The following is a 25,361-nucleotide window of genomic DNA, read 5'->3' as shown; positions in this document are numbered from 1 at the left end:
CATTACTTTAATGTTTCATTATTATTGTGCAATTGTCATACACTAAATTGCATAATTTGATGAGTTTTGACATATTTGTTCATCTGTGAAACCATTAGTGCAATCAAGATAATGAATATACTCATCAACCCCAAAGTTTCCTCATGCCTCTGTGTAATCCATTTCTCTCTACTCCTGTGTCCAGGTAAAATATTGGTCTTCCTGCTACTGTAGTTTGTATTTTCAGAATTTAGTATAACGCGATCAATGCAGTATGTATTTTCGGTGTCTGGCTTCTTTCACTTGACAGAATTATTTTAAGATACCACAGAATCGTCCTGTTGTGTGTATCTGTAATTTGTTTCTTTTTATTGTTGACTTGTGTTTCATGGTGTGGATATGCCATAGTTTATCCGTTCACCTGTTGATAGACATTTGATTTTGTTTCTTTTGACAAAGCTGATAACATGCATGTAATTGTTTATGTAAACATATACTTTCATTTCTTCTGAGTAAACACTTAGAAGTGGAATGACTGGGTCATATGATTGGTATATGTATACTTTTATAAGAAACTACCAAACCGTTTTATAAAGTGGTTGTACCATAGTATATGTATCACCTGTAGACTATAGGAGTTCCAGTTGCTCTGTATCTTCATCAATATTTGATATGGCCATTCTTTTTTTGTTGTTGTTGTTAATTAATTAATTAATTTTAATTAAAAGATAATTCCTTTACAATATTGTGATGGTTTTTTGCCATACATTGACATGAATCAGCCATGGGTGCACATGTGTCCCCCCATCCTGAACCCCATTTTTACATCAATTCCTGGATCCCAGTTCCCAGCAGGTGATATGAAGAGAACCAGATGACACTGGCACACGCAGCAACGTGCTACAAAAGGACTCGGGGCCTAAAGATCTGAGTCTTTTATCCTTTTTTTAATATATAAATTCATTTATTTTAATTGGAGGCTAATTAGTTTACAATATTGTATTGGTTTTGCCATACACTGACATGAATCCGCTGAGTCTTTTATCCTTCCTAGCAAATCTTCCCTTTGCTCATGAGGGAGATACTGTATCTTCCAAGGGTGTTTGCTCTACAACCTTGAAAAGACAGTTCAGAACAATGGACAGTGAATGCTTTGCTCAGAATTTGTGCAGGCACATGATGAAGCCATAGAGGATTACTTCCCAGCAGAGTGCCCCTTGAGAACGATTTATTGCACCAGCCTCAATCAGATGACCAATTAATGATTTCTGACACTGACCCTGGAGAAAGGAGTTGCAGCATTTATGCCACATATTGTGTATTACATAATTAGTTACCAAAAAGATATAAAACTTTAAGAACTATAAAAGAATTTAGTGGAAATATACAAAATAAGTATATATGAAAGCATAATGTAGACCACATCTTATAATCCTAAATTTTATCCTGTTTGAGATTTGAATGGCTTCTTGAATCTGTAGCTTGACATTTTGGAAAGTTTCAGAAAATTGTCAACCATTATTTCTTCAGATATTGCTTTTGCCTCATTCATTCTTTCCTCTCTTCCTGAATTTTAAGTACACATATGTTGCATCTTCTTTCTGTCTTCTCTGTCTCTTAATCACTCTTAATTTTTTCACTCTTTCGTGACTCTGGCATTTTTAAAAATTAATTAATTTTTTAAATTGAAGGATAATTGCTTTACAGAATTTTATTGTTTTCTGTCAAATGTCAGCATGAATCAGCCATAGGTATACATATATCCCTTCCCTTTTGAACCTCTTTCCCATCTCCCTCCCCATCCTACCCCTCTAGGTTAATACAGAGCCCCTGTTTGAGTTTCCTGAGCCATACAGCAAATTCCCAAATTCCCATTGGCTATCTATTTTACATACGGTAATGTAAGTTTCCATGTTACTCTTTCCATACATCTCACCCTTTCCTCCCCTCTCCCCATGTCCATAATTCTTTTCTCTATTGCTGTGATATGGCCAGTCTTTTTAATTTTAGCCACTCTGGTGGGAGATATTGTTATCTCATTGTGCTTTTAATTTTTAGTTCTTTAATTAGCAATATGTTGAGCATCTTTCCATGTGTCTATCTGCCACCTGTATCACTTCTTTGGTGAAGTGTTTATTCAAATGTTTTGTCCATTTTTTTTATTAGGTTGTTTATCTTCTTATTGAATTGTTAGTACTATTTATATTCAAAGGATATGCGTCCTTTGTCAACTATATGTTTTGCAAATATTTTCCTTCCAGCTGGGTTTGCATTTTAATTTTCAAAGCTGTCTTTCTAAGAACAAAAGTTTTAAGTTTGGATGAAGTCCAATTCATTGTTATTTTTTTTCCTTTCACAGTTCATGATTTTTTATGTTCTACTTAATAAATCACTGCTAAACCCAAGGTCATTAAGATTTTTTCTAATGCTTTTGTTTAGAAATGTAATATATTTAACATTTTTTTCACATCTGAAAGCAAATAGCCTGTCTTGAAGGAATTATTTGGCCTCTGTGAGGATGGTACTCCATTCATGGTTGACTCCAGGAAAGGTTTTTTTCTCTCTTATAAAACAGAAAATCTGGATGTTGTCAAAACATTCTGCTTTCTTCCTTGACACATAATGGTATGAAAAACTAGTGTATATTAATTGAAAAAATTCTAGTTGATGCTATAATGGTTAACTTTATTAAGCAAAGACAGGGCTTCCCAATTGGCACTAGTGGTAAAGAAACCTGCATGCCAATACAGGAGAATTAAGAGACACAGGTTTGATCCCTGGATTGGGAAGATCCTCTGAAGGAGGGCACGGCAACCCACTCCAGTATTCTTGCCTGGAGAATCCCCATGCACAGAGAAGCCTGGTGGGCTACAGTTCATAGGGTCACAAAGAGTTAGCCCTGAAGTTAAGTCATGACTGAAGTGACTTAACATAACACGCACAGCACAAGCAAAGACACATTCATTCATGATTGTTTCAAGATGGTGTGAAAACCAGGGGAGAGGAAGGACTTCTTTTCTCCTAGAATGCTCACTCTTGCAATCCAGCTGCCGTGTGAAGAAGCCCAAGCTAGCTATGTGACCATGGGAGAGAAAAGAGAGAGAGGTCCAGCCTTCCACTGCTATGATGCCAGATGTGTGAGCAAAGCCATTTGGAAAGTTCCAGCCCCAGCTGCCATCTTACTGAAGCCACAGAAGAGACCCCAAGGGAGGCCAGCAGACATTGTTATGGTGCAAAGGGCTCAATGCCCAACACACACGGAAGCCAATGTTACAGTACTGGTTTTGGGGAAAAGAAAGAGGTGTATTGTGAGGTGGACAGCAAGGAGACAGGAGGCAAGGCTCAAATCTACCTCCCTAGTCTGGGGTTCAGTCAAACTTCTATGAGTTAGAGGAGGAAGGCTGGAGTGTGGTGGTGCTGGTGGGCAGGCTTGACTGGAGGGCCCTGGGGCTTGGCCTTTTATGGTAAGGTGTGCTAGAGGGGCTTCAGCATCAGGTTTTCCTGGACAACGGACCCTGTGCTTCTAAAAGGGCTCCAGCCTTCAGGTTCTGGTCATGCCCCTGTCCTTGGGTTCCAGGCGTGGTCTGAGGTCAAAATGTCCTCTGTGCATGGCAGCTGCCCGACTTAGAGTTTTGTTCTTTGTCTCTGGAAAACAACTCAGTATCTTGTTCAAAACAAGATAGGGCCAGTTTGGGGGTTGGTTCTGCGGTTACGAAAATGAACCAGCTGGTCAACCCACAGAATTTTTGTGAGATAATAAAATGGTTGTTGTTTTAGCCGTTAAAAGCTAGGATAGTATATTACCTGTCAATTGATAGTCAAGCAACCTAGTATAAAAGTCCCCATCCAAAGCTTCCAGGGTTGAGAAAATAACCCTGCTGTAGAGTGTGACATCTGCTCTCTTCCAGCCTTTGGAATATGCTTCCATTACTGCTGAAGCGCAAAACCCAACCTCTGCCTCCCTCTTGTCCCGCAGCGGGTCCCAGCCTCCTCCGAGTTCAACCAGACCCAGAGCAGCGGGTCTGGGGTCAGAGGTGTGGACTCGCATTGCCCTGTGCACGCCTGTCTCAGAAGTGTTTTCCTTTGTCCCCAAGCATCCCTCTGTCTTTCTAGAAAGATCTCTGGCTCTCAGGTTTGCGGTAAGAAAAAACACACCTGTGTGACTTGTTAAAATGCAACCCCCTGGGCCAGGATGCTGTAGTTTCGCCTTCAGGATGCATGTTTTTACACAGCAGGTGATTGTGTAGAGGGATTTATGGGGACCATGGTTTGAGAAACTGTGCCCAGGGTTCAGGTTCTCCTAGTGGACAAACGGCGTTCTTTGTCCTGAGTGGTTCTTGATGTGAGATGGCGTGAATGCGCATGTGTACGTGTGTGTGAGCGCATGACTGTCAGCACATGAGCCTGTGTGAGTGAGAATGTACGTGTGATACATGTGTGTCAACTCAGCCCCATGAGCATGCACGGGGCGCACTAGACCCAGGGTATCATGCAGGCTTGGGTGGCCGTGGGAGCAAAGTGCAAGGTGGGGAAGAGGTGTAGGTAGCCTTGGAGAAGAGAAGACTTTGGGGTGGTACACAGTTAACTAGGTGGCAGTAGCAGCTGGCCCTGGTGGCCGCCCTTGTCCAGCATCTGCTTTGCTTTTCCTACAAGTACATGCGCCTGTGCTCAGGCTGAGTCCAGAAGCTCACGTTATAAAAAGGTGTCCTGTGCCGGTAATGGAAAAAGGGCAAAGAAAACCATATGGACCCGGGAGGGGATCTGGAGGTTGGCAGACAGCCTGGGCCCTCCCGGGACCCCCACTGTCCCCTGCCAGCCCTCCATGGCCCGTGGCCATGCTTGTAAAGGTCCTAGATGGCGGGGGGATTATACTTTGGTACCACCCCTTGGCCCCCTTTAAGTGAACTCCTGGCAGTCAAGCTGGGAATTAGTTGTGGTGTACTTTTCAAAAGTTCTCCACTGCCGTTTGGAAAGTCAAAGACATAATAAGAGTAATAATAACACTTGCTAGAATTTATATGGTGTAGCTCTCCTTTCCAGACGCTCTGTTGAGTGCTTTTGGGGCCTTTGTGCATTTAATTTCAACTTGGAAGATCACAGACATCTTCTGGAATAGCAATCCTGAAATGAACATTTGAAACAAAATATAAATATCTCTGCTTAAAAGAAAAGTTTTAAGTAAAAATATATAGGAAAATTCACAGTCCTTCAGTGTGATCCTCAATGAGTTAGCACAGGTGAGCACAGCTGTGTGACCACTCTCCAAGTAAAGAGATAAAGAAATAGAGCTTTGCCTCCTTCCCAGACACCCGCCCTGCCCCGCAGGCTTCTCTACCGCTTATCTCTGCCTCCTCCCCAAAGGAATTTCTGTCCTTTCCTCTAACCAATGGGTTCTGAGTTGAACCACACAGTAGGTGGTTTCTCGTGTCCAACTTCTTTCCCTTGACGTGTGCCTGTGAGATGCATCCATGTTGGGACAGGTGACAGCGTCCCCTTCATTTTCTTCTTTGTATTCCATTGTGTGACTCCACTTTGCTGTCGAGTATTCCATTTATCCACTCTGTTGTTGACAGATTTCTTTTTTCTGGATTGGGCTATTACAAATACTGCTTAGATAGCTCCACTTTTCCTCATTTGGTTTAAGGAAGTATTATGATGTATTCATATTCAACTCACAGTCAAAAGTGCTCAGAATTTCCCTGGTGGTCCAGTGGTTAAGACTTCACCTTCCAATTCAGGGGGTGAGGGGTCAATCCTTAACTGGGGAGCTCAGATCAGATGTGTTTTGGGGCCAAAAAAAGCAAAATGTAGAACAGCAGCAATATTGTAACAAATTCAATAAAGACTTAAAAAGTTGTCCACATCAAATTAAAAAATCTTTTTTAAAAATGCTAGATTCACATTCTCAATCCACTACTGACTAGCTCTGTGAGCTTCTGGCAAAATCTTTAACTTCTCTGGGTCTCAATTTTTCCCCTCTAGAATGAATAATAATGCCTGCTGACTTCAGTCTCATCTTTCCAGTTCTTGTTCAGTTGCTCAGTCATGTCCGACTCTTTGTGACCCCATGGACTGTAGAAAACCAGGCTTTCCTATCCTTCACCATCTCCCAGAGCTTGCTCAAACTCATGTCCATAGAGTCAGTGATGCCCTCCAACCATCTCATCCTCTGTCATCCCCTTCTCCTCCTGTCTTCAATCTTACCAGCATCAGGGTCTTTTCTAATGAGGTCTTTTCACTGCATCAGGTGGCCAAAGTATTGGACTTTCAGCTTCAGTATCAGTCCTTCCAATGAATATTCAGGGTTGGTTTCCATTAGGATTGACTGGTTTGATCTCTTCGCAGTCCAGGGAACTCTCAAGAGCCTTCTCCAACACCACAGTTCAAAAGCATCAATTCTTTGGCGCTCAGCCTTCTTTATGGGCCAACTCTCACATCCATACATGACTACTGGAAAAAACCATAGCTTTGACTATACAAACCTTTTGTCAGCAAAGTAATGTCTCTGCTTTTTAATATGCTGTTTAGGTTGGTCATAGCTTTTCTTCCAAGGAGCAAGTGTCTTTTAATTTCATGGCTGCAGTCACCATATGCAGTGATTTTGGAGCCAAAGAAAATAAAGTCTTGTCAGTGTTTCCATTGTTTCCCCATCTATTTGCCATGCAGTGATAGGACTGGATGCCTTGATCTTAGTTTTTTGAATGTTGAGTTTTAAGCCAGTTTTTTCACTCTCCTCTTTCACTTTCATCAAGAGGCTCTTCAGTTCCTCTTTGCTTTCTGCCATAAGGGTGGTGGTATCTGCATATCTGAGGTTATTGATATTGCTACATCTTTCAAGTAGCAATGAATAAAATCTACTTCCAAGGACCTCAGGGAAGGATGGCTAAGATAAGTCTTCCTGGGACTGTTGTGGAATTAAATAAGGTCATTCTGTTGACATGCTTGATGACATCCTCAGAACTGAGTGAACACACATCTCTGTCCTTGTGTTAATACTAGGAAAAGAAAAAAATATTTATTCCTGGAATATATTAAAGAGAAAAGCCACAGACCCCAAATGGTGTCACTTCTGCTAAAGTGATAAAGCCCGTGATACCAAACCTAGATTTAAGACCTAACCTAATTGTAGTTTCAGTATTCACCAGAAATGTAACCTTAATCAACCAGCCTGAAAATTTCTAGTCAGCACAAATGAGGTGATTTTCAAGGGGACTACATCTATTCCTGCCTGTCCCGACCTCCAGAAGAAGAGGAAGCAATGTGTATGTAAAACCTTTGTAGTTCTCTCTGCCACAAAAGATGTCCTGGCCTAAAAATAATCCTTTTGTGTCTTTTGCTAATAGCTCCCTTGACGCATCCTTCGTCTACATAAACCTTCCAGTTTGTTCAACCCCCTCAGAGCACTGTGGATGCTGCCCCATTCGTAAATTTCCTAGTAAAGCCAATTAGACCTTCAAATTTACTTGCTTGAATTTTGTCTTAACAAATATAAGAATGTAAGCCAACTCAAATAGTTTGCTTGTCAAGACTAACAGCTTTGTAATGAAGAATCCCACCCCTTGACTGATACCAGATCAAAAGCTATTTTTATCATTGTCTATGCCCCAAATTGCAACAATCCCCAGCTATGCAAGACACACTTTGAAACCAACTATCTCCAGCCCTAAACCCTTTAACTGTCCTCTGAGACATCCTTCTTCTGAGACATCCTTCAGATGTCATGGTGACATTCTCTCTTAACTGCAATCAGTCCGATGAACTTAGCTTTGCTTGATCTATGGGTTTTTCTCTCTTTTGAGAGGTCGGTGGGCAACACTCCCCTTTCTGCCCTCTTCCTCCTTTCACAGGCATCATCTCATTTGACCTTTCTAAAAGCCCCAGAAAGTGGGTTTTATTTATTCCTATTTTGCAGATGAGAAAACTGAGGGTCAAAAAGAAGTAGCTTGCTCAAGGCTGTACAGCTGGCGGGTAGAGGGTTTGAACTCTGGTTCCCTCTAAGCCTTTGCTTGTCTTTTGCTTTGTCCTAAGCACATGGGAGGCATTGTTTACGTTATTATTACCTAGTCAAACTGAGCCACAGGGAGTGTAGACTTGGCCCATCAGGATTCCTGCAGGCTTGGAGGCCAGGGTGATCTGCCCACTACCTCCTGCAATGAGCCATCTGCTCTAGACTCTATTTGGTAGGAGAGAGGGGACTTCTTCCCTTCTAGGTTCTACTCTCTGAAAAGGCGGAAGTCCTCACTTTAAATACCATCTTCTGAACTTCCCTGGTGGTCCAGTGGTAAAGAATCTGTTGCCAGTGCAGGGGACATGGGTTTGATCCCTGCTGAGCCTGCGCTCCAGAGCCCTCAAGCCACTCCTGATCCTGTGTGCCACAACTGCTGAAGCCCGAGCCCCGGAGCCTGTGCTCCGTAACAAGAGAAGCCACCGCAATGAGAAGCCCGCGCACCACACCTAGAGAGTACCCCTGCTCCCCACAGCTAGAGAAAGCCCACATGCAGCAAGGAAGACCCACCACAGCCATATTTATATAAATAAATAAATACAATAAGTCAATCTTTAAAAAAAGAAGCCTGAATGAAGAAAACAGAAATGTTTTTTAAAAAATAAATACCATCTTCAGCTGAAAACAAAATAAGATGTTTGGGATGGGGAGTCAGTGATGGGAGGTTCACCAGGAAAAGGGGCAGTGGACAGGGGTGAGGTTGTGCTACAGATGTAAGTCCTTGTCATCCACCAGTAAGAGTTTCTAGAAACTGAGCCATCTCCCTCTTCTTGGTACAGCAGGGAGACACCCTTACAAATGGAGATTTCCATATACACGGAAACATCTCTTATGAAGGGTAACTTCTACTGTATTTTCAGAGCCTCTCCCACGTCTGCTGTGTTTTTTTAAAAATAACCATGCTTATGCCGAAAAGACACACTTTGGGATGGGGAATTCGGCTCCCCTACATTTTATATTCTAAACTAAAATAGTCTGCTCATCAACACTAACAGATGAGTAGTGAAGACTCCCACCCTTTGGCTCATCTCAAACCAAAAGCTATTGTATCACATTCTATTCACCCAATCCCATACACATGTTACTATTCTGTACTCGGCTCATAGTGGAAAGTGCTGGATTCAGGTTCTAGATACAGGGCTTCCTAGCTCTGTGAAGCTTGAGAAAAGTGCTCAACCTCTCTGGGCCTCATCATTCTCCTCTAGAAGGAGTAATGCTTAATTTGCCTCAGTTTCCTATTCAATCAACATGTATTTACTGAGCATTTACCGCATGCCAGGCACTGTTCTAGGAGATTGAGGCGCCAATGGCACAAAGATCCCAGTGCTGTTTTGTGCCTTTGTCCTTTCTGTTCCCCATTTTTCCTTCTAGTTCTATTGAGACATAATTGACATGCATTCAGCACTGTATAAGCTTAAGGTATACAACATAATGGTTAGATAGCATCACCGACTCAATGGACATGAACTTGAGCACACTCTGGGAGATAGTGAAGGAACAGGGAAGCCTGGCATGAGGCCGTCCATGGGTCACAAAGACTAGGACGTGACTAAAAGACTGAACAAGAACTTGAAAGAGTCAGGCAGGACTTAGTGACTAAACAGCAACAGCTTGTACGGGAAGATGCAAGAATTTAGGCTCATTCAAATTATTCTTTATTGTGTGCATCTTAGCTGTCTAGGGCCAGTATCCTGTTTTGATCCACCCTGAATTCCCCTCAGGACACACTGCAGGGGCAGCTGCAGGGGCTGTTAGCTTGATGGCAGGCAACATTCATTGTTTACTGATTTGGCAGACAACACTTTTTGGTCCACACTAGCTTGAAAAGTGCTTTATATAATCTTTTCTGGTGGTCCAGAGGCGAAGACTCTTTGCTCCCGATGCGGGGGACCTGGATTTGATCCCTGATCAGGGAACTAGATCCCACATGCTGCAACTGAAAAAAAAAAAAAAAAAAAAAAAATCCCGCATGTCGCATCTAACACCTGGCACAGCCAAATAAATAAATATATATGTATAAAGTACTTTATGTATTTTAACTCATTTAATCATCTCAACACCCTTCAGGGAGGAGCTGTCATTATCGTCAATTCATAGATGTGGAAACCAGGGCACCAAGAATTTGGGGAATTTGCCTAAGGCTACCCGGACCCAGCCCAGAAATAGCAACCTGGAAAGGAGGCTGCGATCTTGACCACCATAGATTACATGCCACCCTTGAGACTCATTCTAGAAACTTCCATAGAGCATGGTCGCACAAGCTCTTCACCTGTTTACTTAGGGCCACTTCCTGGCAAGTCAAAGGGGCCAAACACATCTTCCTTTAAAAGTACAGACTCCCTTTGCCTGTCTTGTTGAGGCCTCAGAAAGGCTGAATTGTTGCCTCTGTGCCTCCATAGCAAAAAAAAAAAAAAAAAACTGCCGTAAGAGAGCAGCGACCTGTATATATGGGAAGCACAGGAAATTCTAACGATAGTGTATAGATAAATTCAACTCCAAATGTATTGATGATAAAATGAATTGATAAATTCATTAATTTAACAAATACTTATTGAGCACCTACTTCAGGCCAGTGTGAAGAACTGATTCTAAACAAGGTAGTTAAGGCCCTGGCCTAGACGGAATTTACGTTTTTGAGATGGGAAGCACACAGAAAAAACAGTTTCCACCCCCCCCCCCCCCCGTCACTTTTCTTTCTTTTACTTGCTTAATTTATCCAAATTTTAGTATTTTGGCTTTCCTTCAAGCATTTCAGTCTTGCATTTTCCCCTAAAATATGAAAGAAGAATTTAAAAGCATTTAAATTTAAAAGCGTATATATATGAAAGTAAAAATGAAAGTGTTAAAGAGGGATTTATACAATCTAAAAAACATGAAATTATAGTGTTGGAAAGGCACTTTCTGATCCAAACACCTGTCTTGAGTGAATTCCATATGAAAAATCACAGCCCATTAGAGCTGGCAAGGACTTCTAAAGTCTACTAGGTCAGTATTCCTCAGGCACTGATTTATGGAATGGCCTTGGATTTTGGGAAATTTTCCCATTTACAAAACTTTAAAATCTGAAGGTGTTTACTTTTGACTCACCTGGACACAGATAGACAAAAACAAACCTGACTCTCGATGGTCAAGCCAAAACAGTGATTTTTTTAATGGATCTATCTGTAATTATAATTTCTCTATAAGGATCTGTGGGGGTTTATTAAGGATAATGAATAAAAAAGGAAAGCTTAGTAAGAAATTCCTACCTCTACTGAGGAATGTAGTAGACGTACTATGGGCTGCATGACTGTGTCTCTTCACCATTCATTGGCTGAAACCCTAATCCCCAATATGACAGTATTTGGAGGCAGGGCCTTGGGAGATAATCAAGTCTTGAGGGTAAAGCCCTCATGATGGGTTCACAGTCCTCTCTCTCCTCTTTGTCAGGACTAGGCAAGAAGGGATCTCTCTATAGCTGCGAGGTGGGCTCTCCTCCCCTCACTGTCAGCCTCCAGAACTACGAAACGCTTGTGGTTTAAGCCACCCAGTGGATGGTAATTTTGTCATAGCAACCTGAACTCAGACAATATGCTCAGACACATACACACACTTATATATAACTATGCAATTTTAATGAGCAATGGTCAAGAATTTAGATATTGTAGCATTCCAAGTCTCACTGAAAGATAAGGAGGGACTTCCCTAGTGGTCCAGTGGCTAAGACTCCGTGCTCCCAATGCAGGGGCCAGGGTTCGATCCCTGGTCAGGGAACTAGATCCCACGTGCCACAACTAAGAGTTTGCATGCCTCAACAAAGATTGAAGATCCTGCATGCTGCAACTAGGATCCAGCACAGCCAAATAAAATAAAAATAAATATTAAAAAAAGAAAGATATAAGAAACTGAGGCCACCAAACAGCTACATTCTCTCAGCGCATCTAGTCTTCTGATCTGGGTGTGTGGAGGAGGACTCAAGCAACACCAAGAGGCATGGGGGAAAGGGCCTGGGTCAGGGGTCCCTAAGACCACCCCAACCTTGAAGACTCACTAGGAGGGCTTACAGGAGTCATCATGTATTATATTCATGGCTGTGACTTATTACAGTGAATGGGTACAAAGCAAAGTCAGCAAAGGGCACAGGCATAAAAGAACAAAGTCAGCAAAGGAGGCTGGAGGAAACCAGGTGCAAGAGTCCAGAGCCTCCTCCCCGTGGAGTCACGCAGGATGCTCTCAATCACTTTAGCAGGGAGGTGACAACACGTGTGAATCAGTGTCTATCAAGGAAGTTCCCTGAGCCTAGGAGTTCTGGGACCTTACTGGGGCCAGTCATGTAGGGATCCTTTGTAGCAAAACTCCAGACTTCCAGAAGCAAGGCAGGGGTTCTGCGTAAACTGCATTGTGAATACAAAGAGTTTCAGAGAACCACTGTTGTCCATTCTGGGGATGTTGAGAGCCCTCTACGGATCCAAGTTCCCAGATGCCAGCCAAGGGCTACCCTTGCAAACAGTCTCAGGTCGGCTACGTTAACTCTTCTGCACAGGGCCTCCGATCCATGTGTCTTCTCTGGATCAGTGACCGCTGCATCATTATAGATTCTAGGTTCTGCTGGAGCTACCTATCTTTCTTTCTTTTTAAATTTTTGGCTGCACCTTAAGGCATGTGGAACCTTAGCTCTTTGACCAGGGATTGAACCTGCACCTCCTGCATTGGAAGGTGGAGTCTTAACTACTGGACCACCTGGGAAGTCTGTGAATTGCTTGCTGAAGCCATGCATATCTCACACAGGCCACCTTGCCAGCCAGACATGTCCTTCCACCAATGCCACGACCCTGTGCTGAATGTGGCTGCAGGGAAACTTCTTGCTGCCTCCCCTCCGAGTTAATTACGGAAAGAATGGCATGACCCCCTCCCTCTGCTCAGAGTCTGATATGCCCCTTGGGTCTGATCATTCTTCTCTGGCTGGGTCCCAAGGTGGAGGTGGGAACGGGTGGCTCCTCTTGTCTTCAAGGTCACAACATCCTATGAGGAGTAAACTCTAGATTCGGGGTGACCAGGCCCGGTGGTTGTTAATGGTTAATGGAAGCTAAAGAAATACAGTCTTTTTCTCCCTTGGAAATCCTGGCTCCCAATAGTGCTTCATGCCTCAGAGCTGACGAGTGATCTTTTTGCTTTAGATGAGACCTTTCCTTCTTTGAGGAGACCCTGTGGCGTTATTGTTGCTATTGTTCAGTCGCTAAGTCATGTCCAATTCATTGTGACCCCATGGGCTATAGTCCGCCAGGCTCCCCTGTCCTTCACTATCTCCCAGAGTTTGCTCAAATTCATGTCCATTGAGTTAGTGATGTTATCTAACTATCTCATCCTCTGCCACCCTTCTCTTGCCCTCAAACTTTCCTAGCATCAGGATCTTTTCCGATGAGTTGGCTCTTCACATTAGGTGGTCAAAGTATTGGGAGCTTCAGCTTCAGCATCAGTCCTTCCAATGAATATTCAGGACTGCTTTCCTTTAGGATGGACTGGTTTGATCTCCTTGCTGTCTCAAGAGTCTTCTCTAGCACCCCAATTAGAAAGCATTAATTCTTCAATGCTCAGCCTTCATTATGGACCAACTCTCACATCCGTACATGACTATAGCTTTGACTATATGGACTTTTGTCGGCAAAATGATGTCTCTGCTTTTCAATGTGCTGTTTAGGTTTGTCACAGCTTTCCTTCCAAGGAGCAAGCGTCTTTTAATTTCATGGCTGCAGCTACTGTCCAAGTTATTTTGGAGCCCAAGAAAATAAGATCTGTCTCTGCTTCCACATTTTCCTCTAAATCCTCACATTTCATTGCTGAAAGGATCATCTGCATACGATGTTCACAATGTAAATATGCTTTTATGAATATTGTGTCATAACTCAGCCACTGAGGTAAGCCTATTCATTACACAGGTAAACTGAGACTGAAAGAAGGCTAGTTCATGGGCAGAGCTTGAATTTGAACTTTTGTCTTTAGACTTGATGTTCAGTAAACTTCCTTTTTAAAAATTTTTTATTATTTATTTGGCTGCACTGGGACTTAGTTATGACATGCAGGATCTTCAGTTGCAACATGCAGACTCTTTGTTATGGCATGTGGGATCTAGTTCCCAGCCAGAAATTGAACCTGGACTCTCTGCATTGGGAGCTTGGAATCTTCTCCATTGGACCACCAGTGAAGTCCCTAGAAAACTTCTGACCTTCCTTGCTGGCCAGAGACAACTTTACTGACGTTTGTACGCTGTGGACAGGTACAGATGTAGTTAAAAAAAAAAAAGTAATCTTTTCTTTCCTGTCCACAATGATAGTCTGAGTAATGGTCCACAAAGATGTCCAATCCTAATCTCTGGAACCCATAAATATGTGACCTTATATAGCAACAGGAACTTTGCAAATGTGACTAAGTTAATGATTTTGAGATGGGAAGATCATTCTGATTATCTGGGTGGACTCAGATAATAAGGCCTTATTAAGAAGGAGACAAAAGCATCAGAGTCAGAGAGAGAGAGATTGGAAGATGTCATGCAGTGGCTTTGAAGGTGGAAGACAAGGCTACAAGCTAAGGAATGCAAGTGGCTTCCAAAAGTTAGAGAAGGCAAAGAAACACATTCTTCCTAGAGCTTCCAGAACCGACACAGCCCTGATGACACTTTGATTTTAGCCCACTGAGACTGACTTCCCACTTCTGACCTCCAGAGCTGTACGATGATAAATCTGTGTTATTTTAAGCCACTAAATTTTTGGAAATTTATTACAGAAGCAGAGGGAAATGAATACATCTGGCATCCTGTCTTATAGCAGAATCCATCTTGGCCTTTTGGGGTGGTGGCCTCTGGGGAGCCCCCTGCCGCCACTCTTGCTTCTTGTGGTGTGGGTGGGACTGATCTCATATCTGGCTCCAGGATGAACATACTGTCCAGGGCTGGCTGAGGAGAACACCATGATCTCTGTCCCAGTGACAGGTGACCATAGCCAGGTCCAGCCAAATGAAGCACTGGACACTTGCTGGAGCTGTTCAGAAGGAGGCAGGCACTTCTCACAGGGGATGCAGTGCTAAAGAAGGTAAGCCTGGAGCTTACCTGGTGGCCACCTGGAAATGAGAACGACACACAGGTGAGCAGGCGGAATGCCGCAAAGAGACACTGTCCTTAAGACGTGCCTTCAAACCTTGAATCCACTCATGCCTAAAGCTGGCTTTGCCCCTGGAAGTTCCCTTTTGGTTCCCTGGTTGGAATTGGATTTCTGACTCCCAGTGTCTCTAATAGTTGCTTGGTCAGGAGTCACTTTAACGGTATCATTGGATGATTGATTTTGGTGAAGATCAACTCTATTCAGCGTAATCTAGTACTACTCAAGAGGAAGCGTGTTCTTATCTAAATGGTATTGACGTTGCCGTTAAAACCAGGGAGAAGAGATGGCTCCTTCCCCACCCCGCCAGAGATTGTTACCAGTGAGAGTTACTACCCAAGTCCTTTTACTGGTGTGTGTGTTAGTCGTTCAGTCATGTTGGACTCTTTTTGCGACCCCACAGACTGTAGCCCACCAGGCTCCTCTGTCCATGAGATTCTCCAGGCGAGAATACTGGAGTGGGTAGCCATTCCCTTCTCTGGGGGCTCTTCCCAACCCAGGGATTGAACCTGGGTCTCCTACACTGGCAGGCAGATTCTTTACCACCTCAGCCACCAGGGAAGCCCTTTTACTCAACATATCCTAACAAACACTTAGGTATCTGGATATTGAATTCCTCTGGCTTTCTCTCAGGTGCCTATTGAGTCCCAGGGAAGGAGAATGACTTAAGCCACACAATCAGTTGGTGGCTGATCTCGGATATCAGAACTCCTGCCTCTGAGACACGGTAGGTACTGCACTCTCTCTGAGGCATAATCCTTCTGCTCCCTTGGCTCTGAAAATCCACACCCTGCTATGCGCAATTAGTCCTTGCTGCTCTCCCTTGCTGATCAGCATTCTTAGTTTCATTTTCAGAGCCCTGGTTTATGATTATTATAATGAGATTATTTAACGTCTTGAATATTAAAAATTTGACTCCACAGAATAAGATTTGTGTTCCAAGATGCTTGTTGTTTGCCAGCGCCCAACATTCAACCTGCTCTTTTTGGAGAAACATCATTTTGAGGGCGATACACCCCGCTCCAACTCCTGGTAGAGGTCATGTATAAAAGGATCTCTGTTTGAGTCCCAATTATTAATGGCACTGACCTGATCCAACTACAGGAATCTGGAAATATCAGGTTTCAATTCAACCCACCCCAGAATCTTAAAGGTTGCTTAGTCCCATCTTTAAATTTAAATTCTTTAAATCATAAATTTTTCCTATAATTTAAAGATGTCTTTTTAGGGAGTTCCCTAGTAGCCTAGTGGTTAGGATTCTGGGCTTTCATGGGTGTGGCCTGAGTTCAATTCCTGGTCAGGGAACTGAGATCCCGCAAGCTGAGGTGTGGCCAAGAAATAAACTAATTAATTAAAAAAAATACTTGAAGATGTCCTTTTAAAATTAAGACAATTTCGTAGAGCAATTCAAGGTTCACAGCAAAAGTGAGGGAAAGTAGAGATTTCTCATATGCCTGCCCCAACTCATGCACAACCTGCCTGATGGAATATTTATCACAGCTGAAGTTGTATTGACACATTATAATCACCCAAAGTCCATAGTTTCCATGAGGGTTTGCTCACCATTATGGTATCATACAGAGTGTTTCACTGCCCTAAAAATCCTCTATGCTCCAACTATTCATTCCCCCTTCCCCCTAATCCCTGGCAACCACTGATCATTTTTTTCTTTCCATAGTTTTGCCTTTTCCAGAATGTCATATAGTTGGACTCATACAGTGATTTGGTTTTTTTTTTTTTCACTTAGAAATACACATAATTCCTTGCATTTTCCCATGGAGAAAGTGAGCTTGGAAAAGTCAAGTGTGTGTCAATCAGAGTTCTTGGTTAAAGGCAACTACTCTGCTAGCTAAGAAGATCATGAATATTTTAAAGACTGTTCAGTAGCTCACAGGGATCAGGGAGGTCAGAGAAGTGGAGAGCTGTCTGACTAGAACCAAGTCCTTAGGGGCCGCTCCAGTAAAGTCATCGCTATCACTGTCTGTAGTGGGTTGTAGCGGGGCTGGTGGCTGTCATACTTCGTGCGTTATACATAACTGCACTTGGTATCTCGCCCCTCTGCTAGGATAAGGGACACCTGTGCTCCCGAGGGGCTTGTTCAAAGGGAAACGTATCATTTCATACAAACCTTTGCTACTCTGATACACGAATATGGCATCTTTTTGTTTTGGTTTGCTTCTCTTATTGAGTTTGTATCTTTCCTAGTTCTATTACCAAGTTATAATTCCTTTCTGTATGTGTGAAGACTCCTGTCCATGGTTTTTGTCCATATGTCTACTGAGACTTGATGGCATTATTAGTTTTTATATGAGCTCATTATATATCATAGTTTCACCCTTCATTTTTCTCTTTTTCTCTCTTTCCCTCTCTCTCCCTTCCTCCTTTATTCAACTTCCTTCCTCTCTCCCTCCCCCTTTCTTCCTCCTTCCTCTCTGTCTCCCTCAATGAATGTTTCCATCATGATTTTGCTTGCTGTTTAACTTTGCTCCTTTTCTTTTGATATACAGGAGTTTAGTATTTTGAAGACAAATATGTAACAAATATTTCTCAGGCTGCCCACATAATGCAAGAGATCGTTTTAGGAAAAAACATCTTTCACCCTAAATCTGTAGATAATTCCTCTTTTTGTGTGTCCTGACACCTCACACTACTTTTGAGTCAGTAGGTTTATAGAGAGTCCTTTCATCTCCAGCGAGGGTCATAAACAACTCTGAGAGGCATGGCTTTTCACTACACCCCAGGGCAAAAAGGAAAAAACAAAGGTGAATATTGATTGAACCAATCTTTTATGCAGACTCAACTTATCCTCCCATCTAAATGACTGTTGTAGGGTGAGAGAAGGGATGTTAAACCATGATTTAAAAGTCACTGAGATTTGACCTGCACTAGGAAAGGCTGTGAAAGTGAGCATGTCTGTGAGTGCAAAGGCCAGAATCTAGAGGACTAGTGGAAAATCTCTCCATTAACTCCTGATTGGCGGACCCCTAATTCCCCTGCATTTATATGACCTCTGCCCCCAAGCTCCTTGGAGGGTTGATCTTGATGAGATTGATCTTGATGAGAAGTCTAGGAGAGGTGCTGTTCTATGTTTGTGGTATGGAGACATGGTTGATTCACTCTGAAGTGTGGGTCTTGGTGCCACGTAATTGTGGTTCAAATCCACGTCCTACAAGCATATGATAGCGGTACCAATGTAAGCAAGTCCCTTAATCTTTCTGAGGCTCAGATTTGTCATCTGCGTAATGGGATGTGGGGATTTCCAGGTGGTTCGGTGGTCAAGAATTCGCCTGCCAATGCAGGAGATGGGCAGATGCAGTTTGATCCCTGGGTTGGAAAGATCCCCTGGAGGAGGGCATGGCAACCCACTCCAGTATTCTTGCCTAGAAAATTCCTTGGACAGAGGAGCCTGGTGGGCTACAGTCCCTGGGGTTGCAAAGGTCTGGACACAACTGAGTGGCTGAGCATGCACACACAACACACGTAACGGGATGCTCATGCTGTCTTTGTGTGATTGAGATGAGGATTAATGGTGGTGTGTGTCACATATTAGCAGTGTCTGGCCCGGGGTAGGTAGCAACAGGAGACCATTGTAACATATCAGGAAATTAACTGGCAAGTCCTCATGGGTCATCTGCTGCGTATTTAGCAGATGTCTGTGGCAACAGGTCCCAGTGTCGCTCTGCCTCAGCTTATGCAGTGTGGCCCAGGAGATGTGGTACAGCTCACCAAATGACTCGCAAATATATGGCAGTGCTGAATTATACTGTACTCGTGAGAGCTCAGTCGTGTCTGACTCTTTGTGACCTTATGGGCTGTAGTCCACCAGGCTTCTCTGTCCATCGAATACTCCAGGCAAGAATACTGGAGTGGGTTGCCCAGAGGATCCGCCCAACCCAAGGATCAAACCCATGTCTCCTGTGTCTCCTGCATTGGCAGGCAGATTCTTGACCACTGAGCCACCTGGGAAGCCTGCTGAATTATAGAGGAGGGGTCTAACACAAGCAGGAAGAGAGCTCCATAGGCTGAAGTAAGTAAAGAAAACATCATGGAGGAAGTAGGGGTTTCATTGGGGTTTGGTGATTGAAGAAACATATTCTCCTTTTATTAGAATAGTTTTCCTTCTGAAAATAGTTGTATAGTTTTCCTTTTAAAAAAATAATATGTACTCTTTAAAAAACACTCAGAGAATACAGTAAATCAATTTAAAACAACTCAATACCCAGGAATACCTACTATTAATACTTTCTTGTATAATATATACCTTTGTTGTTGTTGTTTAGTTGCTAACGTGTGTCCACTCTTTGAGACCCCCATGGACTGCAGGCTGCCAGGCTCCTCTGTCCATGGGCTTTGCAGGCTATAGTCCATGGGATTTCCTAGGCAAGAGTACTGGAGTGGGCTATTTCCTTTTCCAATAATATATACATATGCTGCTGCTGCTGCTGCTAAGTCGCTTCAGTTGTGTCTGACTCTGTGCGACCCCATAGACGGCAGCCCACCAGGCTCCCCCGTCCTTGGGATTCTCCAGGCAAGAACACTGGAGTGGGTTGCCATTTCCTTCTCCAATGCATGAAAGTGAAAAGTGAAAGTGAAGTTGCTCAGTCGTGTCTGACTCCTAGCGACCCCATGGACTGCAGCCTACCAGGCTCCTCCGTCCATGGGATTTGCCAGGCAAGAGTACCGGAGTGGGTTGCCATATGTATATAAATTTATTTATATCTGTTTATCCAAAAACAGGAGCAAATATACACACTGTGTTTTAACATTGTTAACTGATTTAGTCACTTTACTTTTTAGTAACTGTAGAGTATTCCATCATATGGAGGTTTTACAGTTTGTTTAGCCAAACCCTAATTATTAGGCACTTTGGTGGTTTTAGCACAAAGTACATGAATGCTCTGACTCTCTCAACAATTATTTGGTGATATTAGACAAATTATTGCTGGATCACTTTTCAGAAATGTTATAAAATTTGTATCAATTTATAATCACTTCCACCATAAGTATGTATGGCTTCTCTTTTCTCCATACCCTTCCCAGCACTGGGTTTCATCAATATTTTATAATCTTTGCAGGCTGCTAGGTAAAAATCATATCATTCATTTCATATGTATTTCTAGACTGCCTTGTGTCTACACTGTCATATTAGGTGTGATACGGACATGGTCACAGTGGTTCCCAGAGCTCAGAGACCACTGGAAAAAGACACATTAAATAAGCGCCCCATGAGATTTTTCAGTAATGTAACCTCATGTTTATCTGAGGACCAAGGAAGTGGCTATTCTTTTAGCCTCTGTTAACTCATGGAAAGATACAGTGATGGGGTGATTCAGGAAAGATGAACTCAGTCATGCTCTTCCGACCTCATTTCTACAGCATCCTTGGAATCCTGTTATTAATGTCTCGAGGACTGCACCATGCCTATGGGGATTTATATCCTGGTGTGGCATCCTTTGAGTGTACAACATTACTTGGGGACTCGTCCAAGGGTCTGAGGAGCTGACAGGGTTCTTTCCTCAGTCAGGGAGGGAGAGGAGTCTCGGGCCTAAACTTGGAGGAAGCGCAAAGGCAGCATCAGAAAGCAAAACAATAATAGTGCCTCTCTCTTCTCTTCTTCCTCTACTCCCTCCCTTCTGTTTTCCCTCCTTCTCTATTTCCTCTTCTGTCCTTTCTCTCTTCCCCACCTTGTTCTGAAAGGCCAGGGAAGAAGAGCCTCGCTCAGCGCCATGTCATGAGTGACCCACTTGCGTCCTCGCGGTTTACCTACCTGGAGCAGGGCTGCACCCTCAGACCTCCACATGCTGTGGGCGCACGGTTTCTTATTCAACTCCACAAATATTTACTGTGCTCTGGTTAACTGAGCGTGCTTTGTGCTGGAAGTGCCAGAAAGATGCAAAAAGGCAAAGCCCCTCCTGGGAGGGGCTAGTCTGGGGCCCCTGCCTGAGGTTGGCCTAAGACATGCCCCCCTTCCTCAAGGATGCAAAAGAACTCTCTGTCTTCCAGTGCCCTGGGCCCAGGTCTCTCTCCAGAAACTGGCAGCCAGTTCTGCCAGATCTGAACAAGACGGTACATTGAAGGTGTCACCTACAGGAACAGGATAGAATTCAGCTTACAGGTACTGGTGGGCTTGGCAAGTGTCTGTGTTCACTGTGGATGGCACACACAAGTCAGAATTCTGATTTTGTATCCATTCCTTCCTCGCCTCTGAATTTCCCAAGATCATCCACACACAGAGACCTTTCTCCTCAACAGTTTCTAGGGGCCATGCCAGGTTTTGAAATAGACAGACCCCAATTTCATTTGTATGTTGTTTTACCTGGAGAGTGGGCTTCCCTGGTGGCTCAGATGGTAAAGCATCTGCCTGCAATGCAGGGAGACCCAAGTTCGATCCCTGGGTTGGGAAGGTCCCCTGGAGAAGGAAATGGCAACCCACTCTAGTACTTTAGCCTGGAAAATTCCATGGATAGAGGAGCCTGGTAGGCTATAGCCCATGGGGTCACAAAGAGTTGGATACGACTGAACGACTTCTCTTTCCCTTTCACCTGGAGAGTAAGAGTCATGCCTTACAATCAACTGAGGCTTAGCCAGGCCTCACCCTGAGGCGGTGCCGATGGGCAGAAGCTCTTGGGGTGAAAGGGAATTTAGAAAAATGATTAAATGAGGTCTGAAGAGGGATGGGAGGATTGCAGCTAGGAGGACTATTTCACAAATGCTTTGGGCTCTCTGACTTCCTAGTCTGGGTGGGATGGGGTTCTGGCTGATAAATGGTGAGTAGAAGTGACATGTGCCTCTTCTGGGTGGGAATCACTGAATTGTGGGGGCCGGAACTTCAAGAGATCCTCTTTTCTTGGGCATTGCCAGGTTCTAGGTAGGGCTACTTCGGCTTCATCCTGTATGTGGTATTCCATGAGTTCAGCCCCTTTCACCTGATTTCAGGTGAGAAATCAGGAAAGGCTTCTTGGAAGCGGTGGTAGTTTCACTTGTCAGAACCTTATTCTTCACTGTACGTTTGGGCCTGTGTGCCTGTGTGCTCAGCTGTGTCCGACTCTTTGCGATCCCTTTACCTCTGTGCCACCTGGGAAGCCCATGTTTGGGTCTGTGACCCACAGTAGACACGTGGGGAGTTAAGACCTAAGCCCTAGTTGTTCTGAGCCAGTGAAGTTAGGGCTCATTTGTTATTATAGCATAACCTTGCCTGTTCTGAAGGCTATACTGGGAAAACAAAAAGCTTGATTTCAGAGGCAGCCTTCCACTGACCTCTCTGCAAAATTCAAAATATCAGGACTTCCCTGGTGGTATAGTAGATTGGAATCTGCCTGCCAATGCAGGGAACATGGGTTTGACCCCTGGTCTGGGAAGATTCCACATGCCACGGAGCAACTAAGCCTGTGTGCCACAACTCCTGAAGCCCAAGGGCCCTAGAGCCTGTGTTCCTCAACAAGAGAAGCCAAGGCAATGATAAGCCTGTGCACCGCAACTAGAGAGTAGCCCCTGCTTGTCGCAACTAGAGAAAAGTCTGAGCAGCAACAAAGACCCACCACAGACAAAAACAAAATAAGTAATTAAAAGACAAACAGAGTATCAAATCTCCTTTCTCCTCTGTTTTATCAGTCAGCATTTTCCTTTATCTGGTCAATATTTATCATGTAGCATGCATAAAAAATACAACAAAGCTTTGTAAGGAGAGGGATGGAAAGAAAGCAATGACTGTAGTTATGCTTGGGAAGTTTATTGCAGTGTGATGAAGAGACAAGAAATTAGAACTTTTCTCTCACCTCTAACGTGCATAGAACAACAGAATTGCAGACCATTACCACTGACCATGACCACAGACTTTAGAGGGGATCTAATTTAACTTCCTAGTCCAAGAAAGTATCACTTCTCCATCTCAGACTTATTTGTACTTACCAGGTGCCAGTTGCTCTGCTGAGTACTGCAGAGAAACAAAGATGAATAAAACTCAGCTTAGTAGGTACAGCGACCCAAGAGGGGTTTGGACTTACTGCTCAGAACATAGAGGGGGAAAGAGGCTATTCCAGGGAAGAAATCAGGAGAGGCTTCTTGGAAGAGGTGGTAGTTTCACCTGTCAGAACCTTATTTTTCACCGTTATGTTTGGGCCTGTGTGCCTGTATGCTCAGTTGTGTCCGACTCTTTGCAATCCCATGGACTGTAACCCACCAGGCTCCTCTGTCCATGAGATTATCCAGGCAAGAATACTGGAGTGGGTTGCCATTTTCTCCTCTAGGGGATCTTTTCTACCTAGGGATTGAAACTTCGTCTCCTGCATCTCCTCTGTCTTCACAGGCAGATTCTTTACTGCTGTGCCACCTGGGAAGCCAATGTTTGGGTCTGTGAGAATGCAGAAATGGATTCAGGGCATGGTTCCTCATTCTTCCTCACCACATGGGCTAACTCAACCCCCCATGACCCATCAGGGATTCTGCTTCTGACCTCCCTGTGACTTCCCAGACAGTCTTATGCGTGTCCAGGCTTTTGTATTGGTACAGTGTGGTCTCTGCCCTGGGAGATGAGTGACCAATTGGGTAACCTGGAAGCAAAGCCCAGCCTGCTCTGTAAAACTAGGAGTTAAATGAGAGCCTGCTATTCCAGGCCAAGCACTGCAAATGCCCATCTAGTCATGCTAACTGCAGGGATTCCCTGTCCTGATCAAGGATGGGCGGGTGGATGGGTAAGTCAGTTCCCATCCCTGGGCTCCTGGGGTGGAAATCACTGGGGAATGTACTGGATCTTGTTCAGCTCGACTGCCTTTATTATGCAGCTCATTTACAAGTGAGCACAAATTAATACAGTACAAACTGGCTACATAAATATTGTGCTGTAATTGATTGTCTTCTTGTAATCAAAGGCGAGACTGCTGACTTTGTTAGTTTCTCTGCTTTGCAACTGCTGGAGGAAGACTTTGTGGGGAAGGGAACCCAGGTTGTTGAGGTGGTTTTCGCTGCATGTATCTGTTTGCATGTTGTGTCTCTGATGTATTGAGAGAAGGATAAGGCCCATTACATTCAGATTCAATAAGTATCAAATGCTTGCTACATGAGAGGCAGTCAAAGACCCATTATCTTATTATTAATTGTGTTCATAGTAGTAAAGCTTTGATGAAAAAAGTGAAAGCGTTAATTGTGTCCGACTCTTTGCCACCCCATAGACTGTAGCCTGCCAGGCTCCTCTGTCTATGGGATTCTCCAGGCAAGAATATCAGAGTGGGTAGCCATTCCCTTTTCCAGGGGATCTTCCAGAGCCAGAAATCAAAGGCAGATTCTTTACCTACTGAGCCACCAGGGAAGCCTAAAGATTTGATAATGTGTGCAAAACTTAGTCTTTACAGTAACTTTTTTCCTGGTATATGTTATTGTTAGAGTTTAAATAATCCTTTAACTTTTAAAAACATGCTGTAAATTTATAAGGAAAATAAAAGGCTATAACAGTCTTTTCTCTTTGCTTAGGGAATTCCCAAAGGGCAGAACAACAAGATCTTCCATTCTAGGTAGTTAGATGAGCCGACTACAGTAACCGATTTTCTCCAGCTAGTACTAGGTAGGTGACACAGTGATCCCTGCATTGTTACCTGCAGACACCTTGACTGCTAAACAACCTAAACGCAGGGAACTGGAATTTTAAAATCACTTCACACAACACAAGAAAGCAACGCCATCTTTCCATTTACCTGCCAGTGCTAAGGCGGGCTGGTTTTTTTCCAGCAGTCAGTTGTCCTGGGAGGAGTGACTCCGTGGGGGCTTCCGCTCCCATCCACCCTTCTAAGACTCGCACTTTGAGGATGTGGAGGGAGCTCTGTTTTTTGGAAAATCAAACTTCGAAAATCCACAAAACCTCCTTTGCCCTGATTGGGGATATGTGTGTGTATGTGTGTCACACACAGAGAGACAGAGAGAGAGATAGACTGCATAAACCCCCAGGAAAGCTCAGCTGTCGCCTGACCCCTGCGAGTTATGCAGTTTTCCTAACCTTGACCTGAAGCCAGACGTCTTTAACCCCTTTCCAAAACGTCGCTTGCGCTGGGCTGCCATTGGAAAGGGGGAAAAAAGGAAAAACAAAAGCGAAACCTCCCTATTCCGAGACTCTGGTAAAGAGCACTCGCTCCCAGGGGGCTTGGGACAACTTGCCGGCTACCCTGCCCAGGGCTTTGAAATCAGCACAAACCGCCGGACCCCTTCGCGCTTCGCTTGCCCGACCCGCATCCCGCCACTTCCCTCTTCACACGCCGGCA

This window comes from Bubalus bubalis, chromosome 4, assembly GCF_019923935.1.
Source record: "Bubalus bubalis isolate 160015118507 breed Murrah chromosome 4, NDDB_SH_1, whole genome shotgun sequence".
Classification (NCBI taxonomy): domain Eukaryota; kingdom Metazoa; phylum Chordata; class Mammalia; order Artiodactyla; family Bovidae; genus Bubalus; species Bubalus bubalis.
This window is presented reverse-complemented; position numbering follows the sequence as displayed.